The sequence below is a fragment of the Petaurus breviceps genome, unplaced genomic scaffold, assembly GCF_028583685.1.
Source record: "Petaurus breviceps papuanus isolate PSGF00001 unplaced genomic scaffold, PetGlider_PUasm1.0 208, whole genome shotgun sequence".
NCBI lineage: Eukaryota > Metazoa > Chordata > Mammalia > Diprotodontia > Petauridae > Petaurus > Petaurus breviceps.
In genome coordinates this window covers 24,700,880-24,727,256 of record NW_027185852.1, presented here as the reverse complement: position 1 = coordinate 24,727,256, position 26,377 = coordinate 24,700,880, and the positions used below count along the sequence as shown (strand labels likewise).

The window sequence follows — 26,377 nt, the reverse complement described above, 5'->3', positions numbered from 1 at the left end:
ACCCCCTCCTCCCCCCTGCTTTGCTGAGGACACTCCACACCAGCAGGCCAGCCCAGGGGGCCCTAAGCTGGGCCCTCATCACATTGACCACATTCATTTGAGAGCTACATGGAACCTGAGAGAGAAGCCAACAGCAGAATCCAGGTAGTCACAGAGTCCCTAAGGTATGTGCCCAAGATCTAACAGTGAGTCATAAAATCACTTAAAGCTATACTGGAAATCTTTAAATAAATATTAGAAGAGAAATTGCTACATTTAGTTGTCATAACCAGAACTTCTTAAAATACTTCCTTTTTTCCAACAGTTGGCTGAGGTACCCCCATCCCCACCTATAAGTAACACACTGCCACCCCCTCCCCCATCCCTAAACTGCCAAGCCCTGTCTGACCTCCCAGAGCACATGCTAAAATTATACCATGGCTATTTTTGCATAGCATATGACGTAGAAGAAAAAGCTCTGGATTTGAAGTCAAAAGACCTGAGTTCAAATCCTCACTGCTACATATACTTATTTGTGTGACTCATTCAAGTTACTGTCTCTGGGCCTCAGTTTCCCCATTTGTAAAAAAAAAAAGGGGGGGAGGGATGGAGGGGAAATGTCCAGACAGATCTCTCCCAACTCTAAATCTTCTAACTACATGGCCCTATCTTTTTTCCTTTAAATTTTATAACTCTAAGAAATGGCAACAGGGGTTGGGTCAGTGTCAAAGAAGCTAAAAAAAAAGATGAGAAAAGCCCAGACCACAACCCAGATAGTAGCTAAAACTTCACTGCCATCTCTGCATCATTTGGAGGTCTGCTGCCCCCAAAATACCAGCCAATGTAGAATCAGTGAGGAATTCAAAGACCTTTCTCAAATCCCAAATTACAGAATGTTGGCCAAGAAGGAACCTTAACGATCACTTAGCCCAGCGCTTCTTAAAGACCCACAGTTTAAGAAGCACTGATCTAGCCACCTCTGTCATTTAATGGAGGATAGGGAGGCCCCCAAACTTGTTGGAGGCCCAGCCTCTCAAGTGCACTCCCTCCCCCACCTGAAGATGTCAGTGCCAAAGAGGCAGAGGACCTGGCTAAGACTGCTCAATCTTTAGGTTTTGCCAGCCACATCCTACAACATCTATAAAAATGACTTTAGAATATAAATAAGCATCTGAAATAAAAAGCCCTAGGGGTGGCCAGGTGGCACAGTGAATGGAGCACTGGCCCTGGAGTCAGAAGTACCTGAAATAGAAACCCCAAGACAGCAAAACTTCCTAAGGAAAGCAAGATGGCGTGAAGTAAAAAAGGGAGGAGATCCCAGCAGCTCAGTGTCACCACATCACAGACAAAAGCCAGGTCTCCAAACACGTTAAGCAACAAAATGGTAAAGACTTCCTCCTTCTGGATTCAGCAGCATTACTCCAGGCAGGCTTGAGGAATCTCAGCAACGTCTAACTTCTCAGAAATGTTGATAGCAACAGAACAAATGTGACAAGGAGTTTGTTTCTTGGTAATAAGTTAGTCTATTATAATAAACTGGTATAACTGTCAAACAGGAATTAAATAGGAACCTATTTCAGAAGACTTCTAAGAGCTAAGTTGGTTCATTTTTGTAGGTAACAGAATAATAGTATATTCTGAAATTTGAGCTTCTGGAGAAATGTTAAGTTGATTTATTTATTAAATCAACAATCAATCGCCTACTCTTGACAAACACCATACACTCAAAATCAATTTTTCCATGTGACATCTGATCTCTAAAGTGCCTGTGGGCTCCCTTCCTGGCCTGGTTTCTGGCTTTCTGGACTCCTGCTGTCTCACCCTATGCCTGGAGCACCCTCCTGCCCTCCTCCCCACTTGATATCCCATCTCATTTGTCCCACTGGTGAGATCTTCTGAGAGTTTCCAATTTAGGGGTCCAAGCCAACCTGCCTTCCTTCATTCTCCTCACAATTCTGTTTGACCTTCTGGGACTTCAAAGTCCGATGCAGGCCCCTTCTGCCCCGCCCCCTTTTTTCGTGTCTTTGTCCTCCACTGGAATGTAAGATCCTTGAGAGCAGGGACTGTCCTTGTGTGCTTGTATTCCCAGCACTCAGCACAATACTTGGCACAGAGTGTTTAATAAACAGCTTTTCCATTCATTTATTCATTCCCTGATAAACGTATTGGTGCACAGAACTGGGCCACCAGAGAGTGATATCTGGGGGGGGCAAAAGTAGCTTATGAAAATACCTATTCAGGGAAAACTGGTGATCCATAGCAGCAGAGGGAAGATTCACACATGAAGTAAGAATAAATGACTCACAATTCTTCCCATCCAATTTGCCAAGCATGTAGTAAGCACCTACTTGGTGGCAGATACTATGCTTGGGGTGGGGCTGGTCCAGTGGATCCACAGTCTCATATGGGCCCTCCCACCAATGACACAGACCACAGTGCACTGGGCACCTCCTTCGACTCTCATGACTTTGCACCAGCACCAATGGAGAACAAGAACGGGCTGGTCACCCTTTATTCCTCAGTCCTAGCACCTGAGCAGCCCACCATCTGTCCATGCACATGTCTGTCTGTCTCTCTCTCTCTCCTTTTCTCTCTCTCTGTTTCTGTTTTTCTCTTTTTAAACCAATGTCAAGCACAGGTGCTTATCGATGGGGAGGCAGGCTAGCCATCATCAGGTCAGCCAGAGGGCACAGTACCATGAGGCATTTAAAGAAGGCCAATGGGTGTTTCAATGGTGCTGGGGGAAAGAACAGCCATACCAATGAAAACACCATTCCCATGAAGTGCCTGCAAGGCTGAAAGTACAAGTATTCCCATTTTACAGATGAAACCAAAGCTCCAGATAAGGAGCTCAGCGGCTCTCAGGGGACACAGCAGTCACATGAGAATCACAAGGGGAGTATAGCACAAGTGAGGAATCACGAAGAGGGGCAGAGGCAGGAGGGGAAAGGAGGTGGGGGTGGGCACCATGGCCAGGCCCTGTGTGATTTCAGAATGCCAGTACACCGAGGAGCTGCCATTTACTCAGGGGCAGATGGCAAGCATTCTGTGATTCTGGAGACAGAGAACTGCCGGGTGATCAGAGAGCCACGGAGGTGTTCCATGGGAAAGGCAGCTTCGGAATCCAGGCCCTGCCAGCCCCACGTCCAGCTTGCTCTCCTGGTTAAGGAGAGGCCACGCTCAGCCTGAAAGGCAGCTGCAGTCATTTACAGGGATGCACACACAGAGAGAAACCATCTTATCGTCATACAGCCCACTCCACTGGACACCAGTCAGAACAAGTCCATCTGTGGCTGCACGCTTTCTTTTCCTTGCATTCAAAATAGGAGGGCTTCGGAAACGTCCTGTGCTGTCAACGACTTCAATCCTGATGACCTGAAAATGAACCATCTCCACACCGAAAGAAGGAAGTGATCAGGACTTTGGGGAGCCCTAGACCAAGCCGTGGTGACAATGACCTAAGAAGAGACAAGAGGGGGCCAGGCCTTGAGGGCCGAACTTCTAGAGCTCCTGAAGGCCTGCCACGTTCTCTGCTTCGTGGCATTATCTCACTTGATCCTCACAACCCTCTCTGCTTCACACAGGACTCTCCATCTCCCAGCTCTCGCCAACACTCTCCCTCCTCTCCTCTGCCCCCCAGCCCCAGCCAAAACCACCCCACCTTCTACAAGACACCTTTTTGATCTCCCTTAATGCAAAGGCCTTCCCTCTGTGAATGGTTTCTCATTAATGCCATCCAGAGCCTGTCTGTACCTAAGTGTCTGCATGTTGTCTCCCTGGTTAGACAGTGACCTCCTTGAGGGCAGGGCCTGTCTCTTACCTTTCTTTACATTTCCAGTGCTTAGCATAGTGCCTGGCACATGGGGGAAATTAATAAATGACTGCTGAGGGTGCCTAAGGTGTGAAACTGGAAAAGGAGAGAGCTCTTGAGGACTGTTCTCAAATCTGTCAATTAAGAATGAATCCAGGGGCAGCTAGGTGGTGCAGTGAGTAGAGCACAGGAGGACCTGAGTTCAAATCCAGCCTCAGACAATTAACACAAAACTAGCTGTGTGACCTTGGGCAAGTCACTCATAACCCCAACTGCCCTACCTTATTCCCCCAAAAAAGCAAAAAGAAAAAAAAAAAAGAATGAATCCAACTCCCCCCTGCCAGGCAAAGGGGAAGAGGCAACTCAGAGAGAAAAGGTTTGAAAGAGCTGCTAAGGTAAATGGGATGGGGAAACAGAAGAGGAAGAGTAGCTGGATTTCTTTCCTGTAATGGAAGCCCAGTAGAGATGAGCCAGCACAGTTATAGGGATTCAGCTCAGTTCTGTGACATCCCCCAGTTCAGCTTCACAGTACGTGAACAGGAGCAAAAGAGGAAGACTGTTGGACTCATTCATGGTTGGGGTTTGGCAAGGCACGTATTGGCAACAGGGAGAGCGAGTAAAGGATCCAGGAGCATGAGAAGGTGTAGAGTTGGCTGGGTTCATCGAGGAGTTGGAGCTTAGTCAGAGTGGGGGTGACGGCCTGGGAAACTGAGGGAAATCTTCACGAAAACAAAGAGGAGGCAGAGACAAACATAGGCAGAGGAGGAAAGAGAGAGGATCATGACCTAAGCAAACCCACTGTTCTTCCACTGAACATGGAAGTGGCAGTGGTGTGGGTGACGGTGAGATCTATGGCACAAATGCATGGCATTCACTGTACGGTCCACATCTTATCTACCCCGCCAGGTCTGGAAGCTCTTCAGGAGCACGGCCTCAGTTTAATCATTTTTCCACCCCCCTCAGTGCCCACTAGGGTTCAGTAATCACGGAGCCCACAAACTGAATCTGTATCCCGCAGAGCACTTGTAGCAGGCAGGTCTCAGATATTTGCTGGATAAAATGAAAACAACTTTATTGAGGATAGAGGAAATGTGAGCTTGCTACAACATACAGGCTACTACGTGGCTGGTTTATGAACCCAAAGAAAACAGGCTTAGGTTCACTGCTATAATTAACCAAGCAGGGGCTCCATGCAAAGAGCCCACAACTGCTTTACTTAGCCAAGCAGGAACCCAACAGATAGATGTTTCTTAAGCCGCACAGCTCCTCTGAAAAAGCCAGCAGCATGTCCCAAGTTCAGTTGCCCATCTGCCCATCTGGCAGGCGTCTCAAAGGGTGCAGCGAGTCCAAGATCCCTCAACAAGCTGTAAGTAGCTATCGATCTTGGGAGACAGCAGCCAAATCAATAAAAGGTTTGCAGACTGTGCTGAATGCTTTCCTGTCTGCCAGACCTCCAGTGATTCCCTCCTCCACACAGAGAAGCTCGCCTTTCTCACATGTGCGTGCACACACAGAATCTTTCAACCCTGTGTTAACTCTTCAGAAAGGACAGGACTTTAAAAAGCTTTGGAGAGTTTCCCATTTGGAGGCAGAAGCAGAGATGAGCCACCAATGTGATGCTGGTTCTCACAGATGACTATAAATGCCCAAGGATTGGCCATCACTCATCCAAACGGTTCACAAACCATTTCTAGGCCAAAGGGCAGCTTGTACGTACAGATCCTCCTTGCAAAGAGGCAACCTTACTACAACTAGCAACCTAAATTATTCTATCACCAGAAATGTCCAGATTTTTAAGATGCCTCCATTCCGCTCCAGGCTGCACACATTGCTGACTCATCTCCACAGGACTTTCTCTGCCAGGCCACAGAAACCTCCTCACTCTGGAAGCTCACGCTCCTGGAATACTTCTCACACTGCACGTCCCCTTGCGGCCTCTCCCTCTGATTGGCTGGTTCCTCCCTGAATCTCCATTTTAAGAAGGATGCCCAGGCCAACTAGGCCTTCATTTCTCTCCAGGCAGCGGGCAGAGCTGACTCATCTCCATATGGGGCTTTCTCCCATGCCCCCTCACCAAGTACCTTCTCCTTCCCTCTTCCTCCTGCCCCCCCCATTTCAGCTTCCTTTTATCTATGACTCCCCCTCTTCCCTCAAGAATATGAGCTCCTTGTGGGCAGACTGTCTTTCTGCTTAATAAAAGCTTGCTGACTTGATTTAGGGCTCTAAACCATAAAGCCATCTAAACAAAACCCCAAGTTTTTACAATTAAATTGATACTCCCTATCCTGGCAGCACTTTCTTCTGTGTCCTCATTTGGAAAAGCCCAGGACCAAGAAGCACAAGACCAGGGTTCGAATCTCTGCTCTCTCACAGAACTCTGTGGCCTCGAGAGATGTCAGTCTGCCTGAGGATAGGACTAGACTCATTGGGCCCCTCAGTTCCTCCCCTTTCCAGGGGACCTGAACACAGACCCAGGGCAGGGTCACTATAATTTTGTCTCTCCAGAGCTCTCTCCAGAGTGTGTGTGCATGCAAAGGGGCGAGAGCCTGGGCCTGGAGGTACAGCCTTCCCGAACACAGGGACGCCCCCCCACTCCAAAGAGGCAGCAGACGAACTGAAGAGACACCACCTGCTAGGCTAGAATATGCTATTCCATCAGTCAACAAGCACTTCCTATGTACTAGGCACAGACAGAGATACTCCCCCCAAACCAAACCTGTCACTGCCTTCAAGGAGGGTAGATTCTGAGAGAGGGAGGCAATGTGCCAATAATGGGACATGAAGACACACTCCATAGATGGAAGGCACAAGGACATGCCTCTTGCAGATGCTGAAGGAAAGCAGGGAACCTAAGAGGCAAAGGCCAGGAGAGTCATCCAGGCATGGGGGTGGCCTGCCAAGACAAAGGCCCCATCGACTCAGAAAATGGAGTACTCTGTGCAAGGAACAGTGAGAGGCTGATTCAGGCGAATCACAGAGTCAATGTCAGGAGATTGGAAATGTAGGAAAGGGCCAGATTGCCATGGGCTCCAAATGACGAAGAGACGATTTTTATATCTGCTTCTGGAGATGAAAGGGAGGCAGTGAAGATTATGGGCCTGACATGGTCAGATCTATGCTGCAGAGAACTCACTTCAGCAGCTCAGCGCGGGATGGACTGGCATAGGGAGAATTTAGAGATGGGGGGAGGAGAAGGCCATTGTCCAGGGGAGCGGCAATGAGGGTCTGTACAGGGGGGTGACTGTGTAAGGCAAGAGGGTAGAAATGACAAGATCTGGCATGAGGGAGCCTGAAGAATTGAGGATGGCCTGGGGTAAGAGGATGGTGGTTCCTTCAAAAGCTGGGAAGTTGAGAAGATAGAGGCCTTGGCAGTGGAAGGAGAATGCTGTGGACACACTGTGTCTACAAGACATCCAGTCCAAGATGTCCAAAGGGCAGCTGGTGATGTGGGAGCAGAGCTCAGGAGAGAGATAAGGCATGATGGCTAGCAGACAGATGAATGAATGCATCAGTGAATGAAGGAATGAAGCACTTATGCATAAAGAACTATATTAAGTGTGAGGACTACAATGAGAAAAGCAGGGCATACCTCACTAGCAAGAAGCTCAGATTCTAATGGGGAGAAATGATTTCTGCATCAAGAGGAGAACCAAAGGGACCTAATAAAATCATCCAATGAGACTAAAAAGAGAAGAGAGCCCAGGAAAGAGATGTGGAGGACACCCACGGAATGTGGCCATGACACTGATGAAAACCTAGCAAAGGAGAACCAAGAAAGAGCCCAGAAGGAGAAGGCACCCACGAGGTGATCAACCATGTCTAAGGCTACAGAAGAATCAGAAAGGATCAGTGGTGCAAAGCAACTGCTTTTAAAGGCATCACATTTCCATGTATATTTTTTACGATTGCTTCCAGAGAAATTTTAGACTGGCCTCATCTATATGTGTTGAGATTTTGCTTTTTAGGGGGGGAAGGCAGGGCAATTGCAGTTCAGTGACTTGCCCAAGGTCACACGGCTAGTTTTTTGTGTTGTGTCTGAGGCCAGATTTGAACTCAGGTCCTCCTGACTCCAGGGCTATCCACTGCTCCATCTAGCTGCTCCCATTGATATATTTTTATAAATTTATCTAGTGGCCATCAGTAAAGTGAATCAATACTTCCACAGAAACACAATTGTTTATTTTAGCTAACAAGCCCCTCTGCCGTCCCCATGTGGACAGGATGAGCTTGGCCCAATTGTCTCTGGTCCTTTCCTAACTGCCTGGGCACCCATCAATGCCCGCATGAGCTCTCCACTGCTGCTCCACCATGAAGAGTCACAAATTCAGCCAGCCCCACTGAGAAGGGCCAGTGCTCCTGCTAGGGGACCTGGGCCATCAGAAGACCCCCTGACACCAGGGTGGAGTTCAATCAGCCACTTCTCAAATATCACAAACAGGGAGAAATGAAGGGCATTTTTATTTTGCAAAGAAAAACAGATTCTGGGGCAGACAGGTAACGCAGTGAATAGAGCACCATCCCTGGAGTCAGGAAGACCTGAGTTCAAATCCAGCCTCAGACACTTAACACAAAACTAGCCTTGTGACCTTGGGCAAGTCACTTAACCCCAATTGTCCTGCCTTCCCCCTCCAAAAAGCAAAAAAACAAAAACAAAAAACAGGTTGCTCAAAGCAAGGGATGGGAAGTGGGGGAACAGGACAAAAGGAAAAGAGGGAAGGGTTAAAAAAAAGTTACTTGGGGCGGCCAGGTAGCACAGCGAGTAAGAGCACCGGCTCCAGTGTTGAGAAGACCTGGAGATCGAATCCCGGGCTCAGACACTTAGCACCCACCCAGAAACACCTAGCCGTGTAACCTTGAGCAAGTTACTTAACCCCAATTGCTTAGGGGCGGCCAGGTGGCTCAGCGAGTAAGAGCACTGGCTCCAGTGTCGGGATGACCTGGATCAAATCCGGGCTCAGATACTCAGCACCACACCCAGAAATAATAACTGGCCGTGTAACCTTGAGCAAGTTACTTAACCCCAATTGATTTTAAAAAAAAAGTTACTTCTCCAGAAACCACTGATAATTACCAACTTAATTTTAGATTAAGTTAAGAAATCAAGCCCAGGATATGGCACCTAGAACATGAAAGAGTGTCCCTGCAATCAGATGCGTTCCACTGATTCTCTCATTAGAGCCTCCGACCAACCCTCAGAAGCAGCACTTAGTAGGGGCCTAAGGTATTATTGAGGTACCAGGTACAAGGCATTATTCTAGGGGTAACATATGTGAACCAATGAGTGCAGGGGCAGAATGTGTGAGCAGGTGAGAAAGGAGGGACAATGGGGCCAGGAGGTAGAGAGCTCAGAGCGCCTAAGAGCAGGGTCTCTGTTTAATCCCAGAGCTGGGAGGGGAGGGAGCCATCTACAGATGGGGAAATGGAGCCAAGGCCCTTGCTTCTAATCACTGCTCTGGGCCTGGCTGGGGCTTAGAATGCAAGAAGGCACTGCTCATGGCATTTTAAAGCCCACTTGGCTGGTATGAGACTAAAAGAATTAATCTTTTAGGTTAAAAAGGAAACAAATTCAGATCAGCTACACTCTCTGCCTCTGCTCACCTTGGCAACCAGCCAGGCTAGGGCAGCAATGCATTCAGACCCCAGCTCCCCCTTGGCTGGGCCTTTCAGGAGCCAAATAGCCTCCCTCCATCCTGAGGACTGAAGCATCCAGGGCCATCCCATTCTGGGCACTCTGCATCTGCCACAGAGGCAGAGGAAGGAGAGGAAGGAAGCAGAGGGTCGAGGAGGGGGCAACTATAGCATGCTGCCCTTCACCCAGACCACTCAAAATTTTCGGTGTGTACAGCAGTATTTCATAGCTCTCTCAACTGTCAAAAACAAAACCCTTAAGCAAGCAGGTGTCATCGACCCAGAACCCCTGAGCTGGCACAGCTCATAGCTGGGTTCAGTTTAGCACCAGTTTTATGGTGAGAGTTGGCATGGGGGGAGCAGGGCAGACAGCAGACTTGTCTATACCCACAGTCTTCTATCTTGGCAATGAAATGAAGGGGGCTGGCATTTTTTTTCATAGTATCCTCTTGTAAACATATTTCATGAGTGCTACAATACAAGATGACCAAAGGCCCCACAAAATGAAGTCTCCTAAAGACTTATATGAACTGATGCCGAGTGAAGTGAGCAGAACCAGGAGAGCACTATAAACAGTAACATGTGCTCTTCTCAGCAATGCAAGGTCCTAAAACAATTACAAAAGACTCATGATAGAAAATGACATCCACATGCAAGAAAGAACTATGGAGCCTGAATGCAGAGCAAAGCAAACTATTTTCTTTGTTTTGTTTTTTTCTTTCTCATGGTTCCTCCCATGCATTCTAATTCTTCTATACAACATGACTAAAGTGGGGAAAAAGTGAAGTTTCCTGTTGTCTACAAACACACAATAAAATCAGCTCCCTATGGGGCTATCCTTCCATGGAGCAGCAACTTCCTTTTGTCTCTGTCTGGTTTTGCTCCCAGTAAGAACGTGTCAAGATGGGGAGCATCCAGTGCCTCCATTAGAATGGTCACTCATTGGACAAAGCACAAGGATCTCCTATTTAGAATGCACAGACCAAGTAAAAACTGTCATCCTTAAATCTCTCTACCTCCTTTTCCCACCACCCTTCAATGTCTATTCTGTACATTTGTCCCACGAGTCCCTACGGCCAAACGAGTCACCACCAAAGGACAAGCCAATTGCCAATGAGCCTCACCATCCTTGGTGAAGGTAATCCCCTGAAACGTAGACAAGCTGGTGCCAGGCCTTTCAATCACAGCAATCCCTATATACACTGGCAAGAATTACAGGACCCATGATCACCACCATCCTGGATGAGGTGGCAGGCAGGACAAGCATCTGCCAGAGTGCTGAGGAAATGTGATCAAACACCCAGGATGCTGAAAGATGACATGAAGATCTTTGATGTGACACCAGAATGTTTGTTCAACAGCCAAACACAGATACCAAGAGAAGTGAGACATGGATGCAAGGATACTGGAAAGAAAGTGCTGGAAAAATAGAACAATGACTCCATGTTTGGGAAGTGTGTGAGACACAAAGATCTCCTGAAAGTCATAGAGGGTGAACATTTATTTTAAATGAAAGTGAGTTGGGATCAATTTTATTTTGAGACAAGTTAGCTGGAGGCCCCACAAAAGCAGCTGGGAGCACAGGAGACAATGGACATGGCAGTGAGAAAGGTCAGGATACTGTGCTCCTGTGCAGGGCCAGCGGCGGAGGACACCCAAGGCTGAGCACACAGCAAGGTCATGCGGCCTTGGCCCAGGCCCAGGCCCAGGCCTTGTGACCGGGACTGCCTGCCACAATGTACCAGTCACAGCACTGACAAAGCCAAAGACTTGTTAAAGGTGGGGAACAAGCAAGGAGTCCTGGGTGACCAAGCATGGAGATGACCCAACAGGCCTCATCACCACCATGCCCAATGAGATGAGAAGAAATGGTACAGCAGGACAAAGAATCCTTGGCTTGGGAGTCCAAAGACCAGCATTCAAATCCTGGCTCTTCTGATCCTTGGGGCAAGTCACCTAACCTCTCTGGGCCTCAGTTTTCTCATCTATAAAATAAGGAGGTTGGGCTTACTCAATAGTTTTTAAAATCCTTTCTGGCTCTGAATTTATGATCCTATGATACTTGTCACAACTGAAAATACAAGCCTCCATCAGGAGTATTGACCCAGAACATGGAAATGTTTTTGCCTTGAGAGAAAGTTTGAGAAGGGAATGGAAGCTAGTGGTAGGTGGCAAAATTCCCCTGTGGGTGCTTAGCTCTGAGCTGGAGGCAGCAGGAGGAACAGGGGTGCTGTTCCTTGCACTCCTGGGGCTGGACTGCCCCTCAGGTCATAACCACTAACAGCTTCTTCCCTCTGCCTGCTTGGCTCAGCCCTGGTTCCTGAGGCTGCCAGGCTACTGGGGTTTGGTGCCAACTTCATGTCCCCCAGGAACAGACTGAGTCATTTCCCACAGATCACAAAGCAGCAATGAGGCCATTGCCCTCCTTTGAAAAAGAACCCCAGTTCCGTAGGGTTCTTCCCCCTCTGTACTCAGGGCCAGTGATGACAAGGGGAGCCTGGGGAGAGAGGCTATTCGAATTTGCCTGGTGAGGTTTCCTTTGACCAGGGTGGCACTTGGGCCCACTTCGGCCTGGCACCAGGCTCCAGAGGAAACCTTCCAGCAGGCAGTCTACCAGTAAGAAGGAAGGCAGAGTCCCCTTCTCACTGGGAGGCTGCCCCTGCAGGGGCAATACCACAGGTTTCTAGAAGCTTTAACACACAAGGCTTGGTAGTGATGGCCAGAGAAGGCCCCTCTGGAGGTTGCAGAACAGTCCAAAGCCTCTTCCCTAATTAAGGGGGCAGTGGATGACTGGAGTTGGGGAAAGTCCATTTTCCCCATAACGAAATGGGTTGTAATTAATGCCTGTCCCTGGCACTGCTCATTGCCCCCTTCAAGAGAAATGGCTTGTTGAAGGATCCCTCAGAGAAGAGGGAAGGGGAAGAGGGCAATCTCCACTTTCTCTGGATTGGGCAGGTCACAGGGGACCTGCCAGAGGACAGAAGGGGTCACCATGGTCTGCTGGAGCTCTCTGTCATGGGTCCTGTTCATACCAACTGCTTACTTAACACAACAGATGTGAGGACATCAGATTTTCCTAGTGGTTTGATTTTTAAAAAATTTCAGCTTAAAAAAATCATTGTATTGGCTATGACCAGGGGCCCACTGTGCCATTTAGCCTCTCAGGGGCCCCAGAATGGGCAGAGCAGGTGTACACATCAGCATTGCTAGGAGGGTCCCTATATCCAGCCCCAAAACAGAAACCAAGAAAACCAAGCCAGGGCTGCCCCCTCCACCATCCTTGAGAGAAGGTCAACTGAAGGATCTAAGAGAATTCATTCAACACAGCATCTCATGTGCACCAGGCATGGGGTACAAAGACAAAAATATCATCGCTGCCGTCACGCTTATATTCTAAGGGAGTAAAATACAATGTACACAGAGAAGTCATTGTAAAAAAATAAGCAAAATAAAAGCCAAGTCATGAGGGGGAAGGGGAAGGGAAGCAGGGAGACCACCAATGCGTGGGGACAGCAAGGGAGGCCTCCTACGTACGGGAGGTGGCCATGAGCCCAGCCCTGAAGGGAGCTGGGCCCTGAGAAGTCAGAGGAAGGAGGGACAGCATTCTGAGCACAGGGCTGGGGAGGGCTGCAAAAGCCCCACTCAAGGGACCTTCCAAATGGTTTAATAGCAAAGTGAGATGGTGAGACCTACGTCCTAGGAAAGTAACTTTGGCTGCTGCATGGAAGAAGGAGGATGGAAGGAAGAAGCCCCATGGGAGGCTGGCTAAATCCTCTTTCCTCCCTTTCCAGTTGCTGGATCACACCGAGTCCCCAGGGCTCTGTCCTGGGCCTGTTTTTTTCTCTCAGAGCCTCTGGGTGACTCATCTCTCCATGCTCTATCTGGATGCAGCCCTGCTCCCTTTTCCAGAGCTGCGGGCAATCCTACGCCTCCAGCCCTGACCAAAACTCAACCTTCTGCTTTTCCCTTAAATCCCACCCCACTCTTCAACCTCCGCCATGACTGCCAAGGGCATTGGCACCCTTCCAACCACCCAGGCTCCCCACCTCAGAGCCCTTCTTCACTCTTCAGTCTCCCTTACTCAATTGGGTGGAATCTAATTTCACAACCACCCTATGGCCCCATCACCTCCAGTCTCACACCTGGTCTATTTTCATAGCCTCCTCATTGGTCCCACAGCCTCCACAGCTGTCCAAGTGATCTTCCTAAAGCCCAGCTCTGATCATGTCACTTTCCTGCTCAAGAAGCTCCCATGGCTTCCTAGTGACTCTAGGATAAAAAACATACTCCTCAGTTTGGCACTGAAAATCCTACAGAGGCTCCGGTCTATCTTTGCAGACAGATATCACATCATTCTGCCCCCCAATACTCTAGCCAAAATGGTCCACTTGCTGTTGACTGTACACCATGTTATGTATCTCCCGCCTCCATGCCTTTGCCCAAGCAGTACCCCATGCCTAGAATGGTTTCCATGCTCACTTCTGCCTCAGAGAGCTTTGTTACAGGTTCAACTCAAGGACCACCTTCTATAAAAAGTCTAGCCTGAAGCTCCCAGCTGTTACTGTGCTTCCCCCAAAAATTATGTCTACTTTGTATTTTGTATTGAGATCTCTGTGTACATGTTATATCTCCCAGGGGGAAATGTGAGTTCTTGAAGGGCTAGACCGATTTTGTCTTCCTTTTTCCTATGCCTAGGTGCTTACCAATGGCTGCCTAATTAAAAAGTCAAGCATGCCACTGAGGTTCTGGGCCTCAATGACCATGAGCATGAAGGTGTCCTTCACAGAAAGCAGGGAACTGGCCCTGTCTGAAGAACCGGGTGGGAACAGATGTCCAACAGGGAGCTGGTAGTATAAGCCTTGAGCATCAGGAGAGAGATCAGGCTTGAATTCCAGCTTTGAGAATCAACCGGGTAAAGGTGAGATCACTAAGAGAAAGAGTAGAGAGGATACAGGAGGAGACCAGCAGACTTGGGGAATGCCCAAGCCAAGGAACAACAGCAAGTAAGCCCAAGAAGGATCAGTCAAAGGCTGAAGTGTCATGGAAGGCCCAGGAGAAGGGAAGAGAGATCAGTGGCATCAAGAGCATCAGAGACGTCCAGTACGAGGAGACCTGAGAACAAGTGACTGGATTTGGCAGTGAAGAGACCCCTGGGTAAAGCAGGAAAGTAGCATTTCTGGTGTGTGGGAGGGGCTGAAGCCAGACTGCAGGAGGTTTAGATGGAAATGACTGATGAGGAAGCAGAGGGAGCACCTAGAGACAACTTTCTCTGAGTCTGACTATGAAAAGAAGAGACATAACCACAGGACCAAGTGAAGATTTCTTTTTTAAAAAAACAATGAGACTACACATTTCTTGCCTTCTCAATAGGTGGGGAAATGATAGAGGAAGGGTGAAAATTTGGAATTGAAAAATAAAATTAAAAAAAAAAAGACTCCAAAAGGTTCTGCTAAGCCCATACTCCAAGGAAATCAATGATAAAAAGTTCAGTCTCAGATATATACACCTTAGTATTGATAGCAGCACTTTCTATGGTAGCAAAGACCTGGAAATAAAGTGGATATGGCTAAACTAACAGACGTACATCAGTAGAGTAGAATATTACTGTGCTTCAGTTGGTGGCTATGATAAATACAGAGAAGTATGAGAAAACTTATCTGAACAGACACAAAGTGAACCCAAGACAAAAACAGGATCAGTGGGGAGAGGAGAGTACACTGATGAGTAACAGCAACAAAACAATCCAAACCAAATGCTACAAAATTATAACCACCAACCTGGCCCCAGAAAGGAGCTCTAAAAAGCCATCTCCCCCACTTCCTGAGAAACCAGGGTCCAAGGGCGTAGAACGCTGCATGTGCCATCAGACTCTTCTGACTGGAGAAGGGCGCTTAGTTTTACTGAGCTTTTTCTCTCTTTTTAAAAAAATGTTGTATTCTTAATTATAAAGTTAGCTCTCTGGGAACAGGTGAGGAAGGGGTATAGTAAGAAATGCAGGTGATATAAAAACAGAAGCAACCAATGAGACTTTTTTTAATTAATGAAGTCTGGGTATGTTTGTAGGCACTAGGGAAGGATCTATAAGATTCACAGAAGTTATAAATGAGATTGCAGGACTACTGGAAAGGAAAAAGCTCCCAGAAGAAACAGGAGGGAAAGAGATCAGAGGCCACAGGAGATGGGCAGGCCTGGCCATTAGGAACACTCTTCTGCTCAGAGACTGGAAGAAGGGAGGAGAGGATATATGAGGAAGCAGAGGAGGCTTTAAAATATGAAATATGGGAGATGAAGGAGCTTGCTGTGAGAGACGGCCTCGATTTTCTATGCCAAAAAGGATCAGAGGGACTCTGACCCAGGAAAGAGCTGCTATTCCTTCCCACCACCCCAAATACCCTGAGGCAGAAGTGCACCAGTGAGGGCACAGGAGAATCACTGAAGAAAAACATGATAAAACAGCCCAAATGAACAGACTCTCAGGCCACCTTTCCCCTAAAGTGGGCTTCAATAAAATCAATGATTTAGAAACACATGCTTTGTAGTCCTTTTTCTTATGATCACTAGAAAGTGTGGCAAAGATGAGGAAAATAATGAAGAGAAAAATTCATGAGGAATCTTTATTTGAATGGAAAGAGATATAAATACAAACTGCCAATTTAGTCTAAAAGAGTGAATCTGAGCAGGAATTTTCATTTTCCTTAGGGCAAGATACCTAGATTTGGACCAGTATGGTACATTCTCTATCAATGGTCACTCAGTTGCATAATCTGTATAGCCTACTAGTTAATTACACTCACCAGTTCAAGGGAAAAGTCAGCACCCTGAACTTCAGAGAAAATACAAGCAGAGAAATAAAAGATCAACAGGCAGGACTCTAACTGTCTGAATCAACTATACACTTTACATACATCCCTGGATTGAGAGAGTATTTACATCTGAGAAGTTGGGGAGCTCTGAACATATGGGTCACTCAGAGTCTAGACCAGGCAATCACAAGGTCCTTCTCAAAAGCCAGCCCCCAAAGCAAAATACCAACTCAGAGTACATATACCCTTCTCAGAGCCAGATGGCATCACAACCCTCCTGATTCAGTGCCTAATCAGAAATTAGCAAAAGGTGTGAAAGCCTTCCTACAAGCAAGTCTCCCCTAAGCAAGCTTCCCTTAATGGGCTCTATATAAGGCCTATGGGAGGGGGGGAGCACAGGAAGATCTTAAATCACATTAACATTACGCCTATAAAAAATGGCCTACTGCATTAATAAATAAATGTTAGCTCACCCCAGAAGCATGTCTTCTTTTTTTCCATTTTAAACTTTTTTCTGTTTTTTTTTTCTTTTTGGAGGGCAGGGCAATTAGGGTTAAATGACTTGCCCAAGATCACATGGCTAGTAAGTATTAAGTGTCCAGGCAGTATTTGAACTCAGGTTCAGTCCACCTGACTCCAGGGCTGGTGCTTTATTCACTGCACCACCTAGTTGCCCCCATTTTAAACTTTTAATAGTTTGCTCCTTAAAGTCAATCAACTTAGGAGGAATTTATTCTAATTCATGAATTTTTGACAGCAACTTAAAGATGTTCCTTACTTTCTATGACAAGAAAATACAAGTGCAAGGGGTGGCTAGGTGGCGCAGTGAGTAGAGCACCGGCCCTGGAGTCAGGAGGACCTGAGTTCAAATCTGGCCTCAGACACTTATCACAAAAACTAGCCATGTGACCTTGGCCAAGTCACTTAACCCCAATTGCCCTCCAAAAAGAAAAAAAAGAAAATACAAGTGCAAATAATAACTGCTAAACCCACCACTTTTCTCTAATGTGATGCTGAAAACATTCATCACCACAATAAAGAAATAAATAAACAAATGGGTCATATCAATTACACACGAACTACTGTCACTAAGCTTTGATGAGGTTTTCCTTAATGGGCACTTAAGAAAGGGTTTTATTATCCAATCTGGACATGCTGCTAAAAGCCTTGTTAGCTGGGAGGGGAGAAGCTGAGGGCAGAAGAGAGAGTGAAGGGGAGGAAATGGGGTCAGCACAAGAAGGAAATGGTCATTTCCAGATCTGGCTGCAAGCAGAGGCTTTTTAGAAATGGCTGGAAACTCAAATGCCAGATAGTTCAGACCCCCACCCCCAGGGCTTCCAAGACCCTACATCCAACTGTGACAGCCCAAAAGGGGCCAGAAGGCAGGGAACAGCAGCCCAGTCAGGAAGGGGAAGGAGGAAGGCAACAAAGCTTGCAAAGGATTGCTGAGGTCTGTAAATTCAAACTTTCTGTTGCTATAAAAGCTTAGAACCTCTGAAACTTACTTCCTATGGCAGAAGGAAGTGTGACATAAATTCATCATGTGTGGCACATCCTCTCATACTGAACATATAGCCCTAGTTTCCTGAAATCTAATGATGTAGCACTTAGCCCAGCAGCCCCAGTACACAGTCAGTGCTTAATAAATGCTTTCTGATGGCTTGCCTCTCATATGCAAAATGGACCTAGCAATACCCCATAGAGCTGCCCATAGAGTGATGGGAGGCTCCAGGGAGCTGGGAATACAAAGCTCCAGGCAGCCTGTCAAACCCAGGCCTCAGAACGGAGGTCCTGTCATTTAAGGCACTCAGCAGCTGAGAGCAGGCCTGGCCCAGCTCCACTGGTCCTTCACACACAGGACACCCCCCCCCATGAGAAGGGCCCTTCTTCTCCCCCTCCACCCCACCTCCAGAAAGCTCAGGAAGAAAACTGTAGCACTGTAGTATCAGTCAAAACTAACACTGAATACAGGTCACGGAGGCCTCTGGACGCCCCCCCTTTCTCCATTCTAAAATCAGAGATAGAATCCTAACCTGTTAGAGCCGAATGGATCTCACAGATCATCGAGTTCACACCAACAAAACTGAGGGCACGTGGTGGTCAACTAACCTGCCCAAGCCACACATACTGAGCAGCAGAGGCAACATCTGAACCCAGGTCCTATGACTTGGATCAGGGCTCAATGTACCAATGTGACCTGCCACCAAGCACTTTCACTTTTCACATCCTCATGGCATCCCCGCAAAGTCATGGCAGAGATTATTATACCCATTCCACAGACAAAGAAAGCAAGACCCAGAGCAAGGGGTTATTTTACTTGTCAAAGGTAACACAAAGAGGCCACCCCAATGCTCACTAAAGATGAAAAGATCTCTAGGAAAAACTTCTGGGAAAGTGGGCAGGTGCCCTGTGGAAGGGCTGAGTCAGGTGCAAGGGGCAAGTAGCCTAGGCGTACAAGAGGGAGCTCAGCTCAGACCCGTCCCAGTCCCAGAGGCAGAGAATAAAGGCACCTACTGAGGGGAGGGCTCCAACATATAAAAGCTAAGAATGCAGGGAGCAGGCCTGGGTTCCAATGCCAGCTCTGACAGAGCTCCAGACAAGGCCTCAATCTGCTCCTCCTGAGATGGGTGTGAAAAAAGGGGCTGGAAGCCCTGAGGGTGTGGGAGGCTATGCTATATGTGTGTGACACCCACTATTACCACTGTGACTACAGCCCAGAAAAGAAACAGGAACTCTCATGGGCAATCCAAAGCACGTTTGGCTAGGGATTCTGTAGTGCCTCTAGTTTTTTTCCTGGGGTAAACATGCACAAAATCAACTAAAATTGTAAAGGTCTGAAAATCCTAGACTGTCAGAGCTGAAAGGGTCCTGCAAGACTGGAGAGCACTGGACCTGGAGTTAAAGACCTGAGTTCAAATTTCGCCTCAGCCATTACTAGCTGTGTGACCCTGAGCAAATCACATAAGTGCTCTTTACCTCAGTGTGTTCATGCGTAAGATGGGGGCAATAATAACACTCTCCCCATATTATAAGGATCAAATGAGATAAATACATACAGTACTCTGTTCATCTGAAAGAGCCATGTACATGTTACCCATCATTACTATCACCATCATCACTGAAGACATTTTCTAGGTCCTCAGAAAGAGACAAGCAAGGAAAACATGCCCTAAACGTAGTGATTTTTTAGAAATATATAAGCAGCAAAGACAATATTGGATCTGAATCAGATCTCCAAACCATGATTTCTTGTTACATCAAGTGTGTTTGTCTTCAGACAATTTATGGGGCTTGGCTATTGTCGTACAGTATGCAAGGAGAAACAAAGGAAGGGGCTCCTGGGTCACTGGGGAGACAAGCCCAACTGCTCCTTATTAGCACTAAGTAAGGCCCCTCCTCCCACATGCTCAGCATTCCAAGCCACTTGGGAAAAAGTTCTCGCTTCATCGCTCAAGAACACAGACTACCCACCCGGGGGTTGCATCCAGCCAAGGCCTCGAACCCAGGGCACTCTCCATGCCCCTGCATGGGCTGGGCCACTTTTCAGCTGTTTCCAGACCAGGCCACTGTGAAGCACCTCCTACCCGATGTGCATGACCTGATGCTGAGTGAGGAGAGCACTGTGCACAGTAACAACAGACTGCGCCAAGCAGTCTAGGAGAGACTTAGCTCTTCTCAGCAATACAGTGATCCCAGATGATTCCATAAGATCCATGACAGAAATGCCAAGCACATCCAGAGAAGGAGCTACTGCGTCTGAATGCAGAAGGGAGCCGCCCTTTTCACTTTTTGGTGGCTTTTCTCTATTTCTTCTTTCACATTACACATGTATAACCTGTATCAGACTGCTGGCTGTCTTGGGGAAGGGGGATAGGAAGGAGAAAAAAATCTGGAACTCAAAATCTTTAAAAAAAAATGAATGTTGAAAAGCATCTTTTGGAACAGTGAATAGAGCAGCGGCCCTGGAGTCAGGAGGACTTGAGTTCAAATCCAGCCTCAGACACTTAACACAAAAACTAGCGTGTGAAGGGGCAGCTACATGGCATAGTGAGTAAGGCGTTGGCCCCGGAGTCAGGAGTCAAGAGGACCCGAGCTCCACTCCAGCCTCAGACACTTAACACCCACACAAAAAAACTAGCCGTGTAACCTTGGGCAAGTTACTTAACCCCAATTGCCCTCCAAAAAGCAAAAAAAAAAAAAAAACCCAAAAAACTAGCGTGTGATCTTGGGCAAGTCACTTAACCCTAATTGCCCTCCCCCTCCCCCAAAAAAGAAAAGCATCTTTACATGTAATTGGAAAAAATAAAGTACCATTTACAAAATAAATCAATCAAACTATCTCTGTCCTCAAGGAGCTTACACATTTTGGGGGGCTGCTATTTACAATGGAAAAGGCAGCTAGATGGCCAGTGGAGAGAGCACAGGACCCAGAGTCCTGAAAGATCTGAATTCAAATCCAGCCTCAGCAATTACTGTGTGACCCAGGGCAAGTGACCTAACCACTTTGCACCTCAGTCTCCTCATCTGTAAAAGAGCATGATTAATAACAATACCTCCATCTCAGCGCTGCTGTGTGGATCAAATGAGATAATATTTCTAAAGCACTTTGCCAACTTTAACTTAAACCTAAGTGCTAGCCAGCTCTTACATAAGGCCACACACAATAAATACAAGTGAATTTCTGGGGAAGGGATCCCAGGGGGATGAAGCAAGGCCTCTCTAAAGCTTTCCCCCACCTAACTGCTGCTGGGCCTCTCACTGTATGTTACTTGCTCAGGACGGTCTATCTCATTCCTTAAAGGACAGGCAGCTGCTTCCCCCTCCAAGCCTCCAGGGCCCTCTTCAGCCAAGGAAGCCCCATCCAGTGTCTTCTTTGACTCCAAGAGCAGCACCCTCATCCTGCTCCTTCTCTGGGTAACATTCTTCCACTGCCCAGTTTCCTGCCCAAGGGTCAAGCTTGCTTTTCTCCACTTTAGCTCCTTTTTCCCCCCATGAAGCCCAGCTTCTGTTTTCCTTTTAAGAACCATTCACTGTTTCTGAAAACTAGGCCTTCTGGAGTCCTTCCCCTTTTCTTCTAAAAGCAGGACCAACCCACCCTTGGCAAACAACTATTCAGCCACTTCACTGTGGCAGAAATACCGAGAGCAGCCACTCAAAGCAAGGCACCCAGAATGCCTTCCTGGCTTTGGAGGCTCCTTCCTCCACGAGGCTCTCCTGATATGCCCCACACAAAGAGTCTCCCATCTACCATTTTCCTAAGAAACTCTGCCTGGCCCTTCTTTGGCTATTGAGCCTCATTCTCCAGGTATCCCGGTCCCACAGATAGCCCCTCCTGCTGGGTCCTGCGTTCCTTGAGGGCAGACAGGATAGTCATTCCCAAGCCCCAGCACCCATCCCAAGGACCTTAGATCATTGAAGCAGAGGCAGGTGAGACAACACTGCTAGGGTTTCCTTTCTTTTTAAATGCCTAATTTAGATGGTTTTTGAATCCACATAATAATGGGTTTAAATTCAAAGATACCAAAGCCAAGCACACGGTTCCTCCAGGATGGCGCCTAAGGGTGCCTGATAATGCAGGCGTTACCTACTCTGAGAAGCCTGGGGAAGTTCTCCGTTAAGTCTTCAGAATGTGCCCCAGGGAGACAAGGAAACTCCAGGTCTTTATCAAAGACAGCCGGTGGGCAGCTAAGGGGCCCAGGAGAGAGCAAGAAGGGTAAACCCCACAGTCAGCTGTGTGACCCTAGGCAAGTCACCTAACTTCCCAGCCCCACAGGTAAAAGGGAGATAACAACTCCAGGCTCGGGGAAGAGGACGAAGTTAGAGTGTTTTACAACTGGAGAGTGCTATGTAATGGCTTCCACTATTTTTGTCATTATTACTACTCCACCCTTTTCCCTGGAATCCAAAGTCCAGGATCCAAGTAAGGGTAATTTACTAAGCTGTGGTGACCTAAGCCGGCTGCAGTCAGCCTCTTTGCAGGAGGCTCTGAGCCCAAAGCCTCCTGGCTCTCTGAGCTGCTGGGGATGGATGGGCACCCACTGGACCAAACGGCACTGAGTCTGATGGGACACCTGAATCATTGGCCACTGATTCAGCAAGCACTTGGGAAGGGACTTACAAGAGAAAAAGAGTGAGTTCCTGCCCAAGTGGGGGGAAAGGGAAGGAGCAGCAACAGAGAAACAAGGAGGAAACATGGTATCAACTCCGGCAGATACAGAGTAACTTCAGAGAATGGGGTGGAATGAAGAGCACTTACAGCTGAAGGGGGGAAAAAACATAATCATCACAACACACAGCACTCTAAAGTCTGCAAAACGGCATACATATCATCTTGGGAGGTGGGTGTCGCTTGTATTCCCATTTCACAAAAGAGGAAACTAAGGCTAGTGGAGGTGAAGTGACTTGGTCAGAGTCTCAAAGCCAAGAAGGGTCTGAGCCCCCAGCCACCTCACTGCCTCGAGATAGGCTCAGGCTGGCAGGGGCTGCAGCAGACAGGAACCTGGCAAGGGTCTGGGGGCCTCAGAGGGTCAAGGTAAGGAGGGAGAGCTTCTTGGCATGGGCAGGTGGTTGGTCTGCCTTCCTCACCTGGGCACCAGCGAGCAACTGCTTTGGGATGACTCTCACCACCTGCATGAATGGGAGCTGGCACGGAGGGCCACAACACTGGGAAGATGTGTGGAGTCAGAAGGGGAGCCCGGCACACCTTCCCAGTGCCTCCCCTCCTCTTTGCAGGACCTAGGGTGCAGAAATGCTTACTGGCACCCTGCCTCTCCCCTCACAGAGCTCCTACCAGGTGGCTGCAGTGACCCTGGATTTTTACACAAAGGCTTCTGTGCCCAGAGACTGATGAGATCTGCTGGCAAGGTCCTAAGGGGAAGCATGGCGGGCAGCACTGGGAGTCACTTTAAAAAAACAGCCCCTCACTGGAGTAGGGGAAAGAAGCAATCACGGACTCAGGAAATCCAAGGACTGAGAAAGCAGTTACCGGAAAATACTAGCTGATCATTTTTATAACGACTCCTTGTATTCATTCTGTTAAAATAGCAGGAGAATGCCACAGGCCCAGGAACCAGGGGGAGGGGAGTGAGAGATGCCATTTTGTGCAGCCTCCTGGCCTCAGGGTCAGCTGCTGGCTCTAGCACTCACTCCACTGTGGCCTCTAAGGGCTTCACTTTCCCCCTAGATCCTGTTCCAGAAGCTACACAGGCACTTTCCATAAGATGTCTTCCTCAGTTTGACCTTCAAAGCCTTCGCCACCTGGCGCCAACCTGTCTTTCCAGGCTAATGACACACACACACACACACACACACGAGAGATGCTCCAACACATTGGCCTGCCCAAGCTTCTCAATCTCTCACATTCCATGCCCTCCCTTCCAGCCTTTGCACGGATTCAGTCCAGGGGCCTCACCTTCCCGCAGTTCTCTCCAAGCCCAAGAGGCGTCCCTGATCCCCCAGCTCTCTGGGCTGTTCCCCACCACTGGGCCCACATAGCTCTGGAGGAGAAAGTGAGGCTGGAGCCTTGGCACAGCCCTGCCTCACTTAAATCCAATTCACTTGCTAGTCATGGCATCACCTCCCTCGTGCCATGGTCCTCTTTGAGAACGAAGGACAAACAACGAGAATCCCACCAGACCGACTCTGGATCCCTAGAGGAGACCTCTCTGTGTCCCCTGTTATCTGGGGACAGGTGGCTCTTCCCCACCCCTTGGCTGGTGGGCACCAGCTGTTCCACACTGGTCCTTGGAACCTAGCATGTGTCTCGTACTTTCCTACAGGAGCACTGTTAGTCGTGGAGTGGGACGACCAGAAGGAAACAAGTCATCTCGGTTTACAAGGGACTTCCTAAACCACTCGATGAGTTTAACAATTTTCCAGATGAGGAGACTCAAGTTGAAAGAAGGCCAACGTCTTGCCAAAGTGTAGGAATCCATGGCTGAGAAGGCCTGGACTTGGAATCTCCTGATTTGAGGACTCTTCCAAGGTGTCTAGATTGGGAAGATCTTGAGTCAGAACCAAATCAATGAAAGGCACAGGTGACAGGGAGAGGCTCTCTAGCCTTAACTCCCTCATTAGACCACCAAGGTAGCTGGGCCCCAGAAGGGCAGCTCAGCTCCAGACAAAGTCAAGTGCATGCCAGACAAAGTCAAGTGCATGACAGACCCCACAGAGTCTGTCTGGGGCTCCAGGTCACCCCACCATGCTGTCTGCTCATCCATCAGTCTCTATGTTTCCCCTCCTGGGGCTAAAGTGAAGGAAAGCAGACAGCCAGAGGAAGAACCCTCAAACTGAATCCTTTTTCATAAAGAAATGTCTGGTGGGGCAGCTAAGTGGAGAAGTGAATAGAGCACCAGCCCTGGAATCAGGAGGACCTGAGTTCAAATTCTGCCTCAGACACTTACCACTTACTAGTTGTGTGACTTTGGGCAAGTCACTTAAGCCCAACTGCCCTGCCTTCCCCCTCCAAAATAAAAAGAAAGAAATGTCTACCAAGGCAGAAAATTAGAAAACCAGGCAACAATATTCAAAAACATCTTATCTGACTAGTGACTGATTCACACTGAGACCTTATAAACCAGAAACTGCAGAAATGTGTTATACTTACATTCAATGCCACTCTGCAGCACACAGAGAGCAGACATGAGCACAACTTCATCCCTGCCCTTGAGTTTAAATCTAATTATCTACACCTAATGCTTCTGCAGCTCACAGCAAAAACCTTCCTTTAAACTACCCAGGCACTGTACATACATTGTACCATACATTGTATGGTGAGATGAACCAGGGGGCGTCACTACAGTCTATGAACATGAGGTTTGTCTGCTGACTCCTCTCTGGGCATCTCAGAATCCAAACAACCTAAAACTAGCTCCAGCTCCAGCAGGAAGATGAAACGAAGTACAACCCAGACCGTCCAAAAGGTAGCCCTGGGAAATGATGAAGAATGCCAAATCGGGAGGGCAAGGACCTGGGTTCAAATCCTGACTCTGCTACTTCCTAGCCAAGAGTCCACAGACGAGTCTTTTAACTTCCATAGAACTAGAAGATGCACTAGAGAACATCCATTGGGTCCTTCCCTGCTGTCTGACCCTACGTCCTGATCTTAATGGCCTCCTCATTTTATAGATGAGGAAAGAAATGCCTTACAACTGGTGAAGTATTTATGCTAGTCTTTCAAAGGACTGGTGTTTCTTAGGGTGAACGTTGTCTCCTTCCACAGACCAATATCCCTTCCAGACTTAGTAGACGGCGTTAAAAGCCGCTGCAGCTTGCCTTCTGGTGATGGGAACACCCTCCTCCTCTTTAAGCAGACTGAGGGATGCCTTCCCTCCTTGGTAGTCGGGACCAAGGGGCAGAGCCAAGGGGACCCGCCGGGCAGCACCTGATTCCCAAGTCTCTGTCACTGATGGCCTTCTTATGACATACAAAACTGCAGGAGATGGGAGTGTGGATGGGTTCAGAATGCAGAAGTGCAGACAAACACAGCAATCATCACCACCTGTCCCTGAGCACAACTCTTCAACAGGACCACTGGAAAACAGAAGCTGCCCCCTGCCAGCAGCACTCTTAGTAAATGAGCACTGAAGACACTGACTGCATTTGTGAAAGAAAGGGCTAAAGGCTACAGTGGACTTGGACTCCGACTCGAAGAGCTGCTTACCGACACCCAGACCCTGTAACCTGCAAGGGGCTCGGCCCACACAGGCTGGTTCTGATGCTTCAGCAACTACCCAAACACAGCCAACCTGCAGCCCTGGTCAAGAGACCAAGGCTGGGCTTGTGCTTCTGCCCCAGTCCAGGAGGCTCCTTGCAAAAGCCCTTCTGCAGTCTCCTGTCAGCTCTGAGAGGGAGGCCGGCAGGCTCAGGACTCGGCATTCCATCTCCTGACAGGTAGTCCCAAATGACACCCCTCAGCCACCCGGCCACAGGGCCTGTATCAGCACCAGCCCTTAGCAGGAGCCCACGAATCCCATAAAGTGACGGTCACTTCAGCGCCAGAGCTGAAGGCTGGGGGCTCTGGAGAGGTCCTGGTCACAAGTCACAAGCCGAGAAGGGAAGGAGGGCAAGGAACAGCACCAGGGGCTCTCTGGGCGAGGGTGAGGGGCACCAAAGCCAGTGGGAGGGGCCGAGCCTAGGCGCAAGGTAAGGCAGGCTG

General features: G+C 48.3%; 1 protein-coding gene across 2 annotated transcripts in view; it reads right to left on the bottom strand.

The window, feature by feature from the left end:
- The window catches only part of LOC138165355 (epidermal growth factor receptor substrate 15-like), a 127,419-nt gene that overhangs the window by 100,242 nt on the left and 800 nt on the right, over positions 1-26,377 (bottom strand). The gene's annotated exons all lie outside the window — the stretch shown is intronic.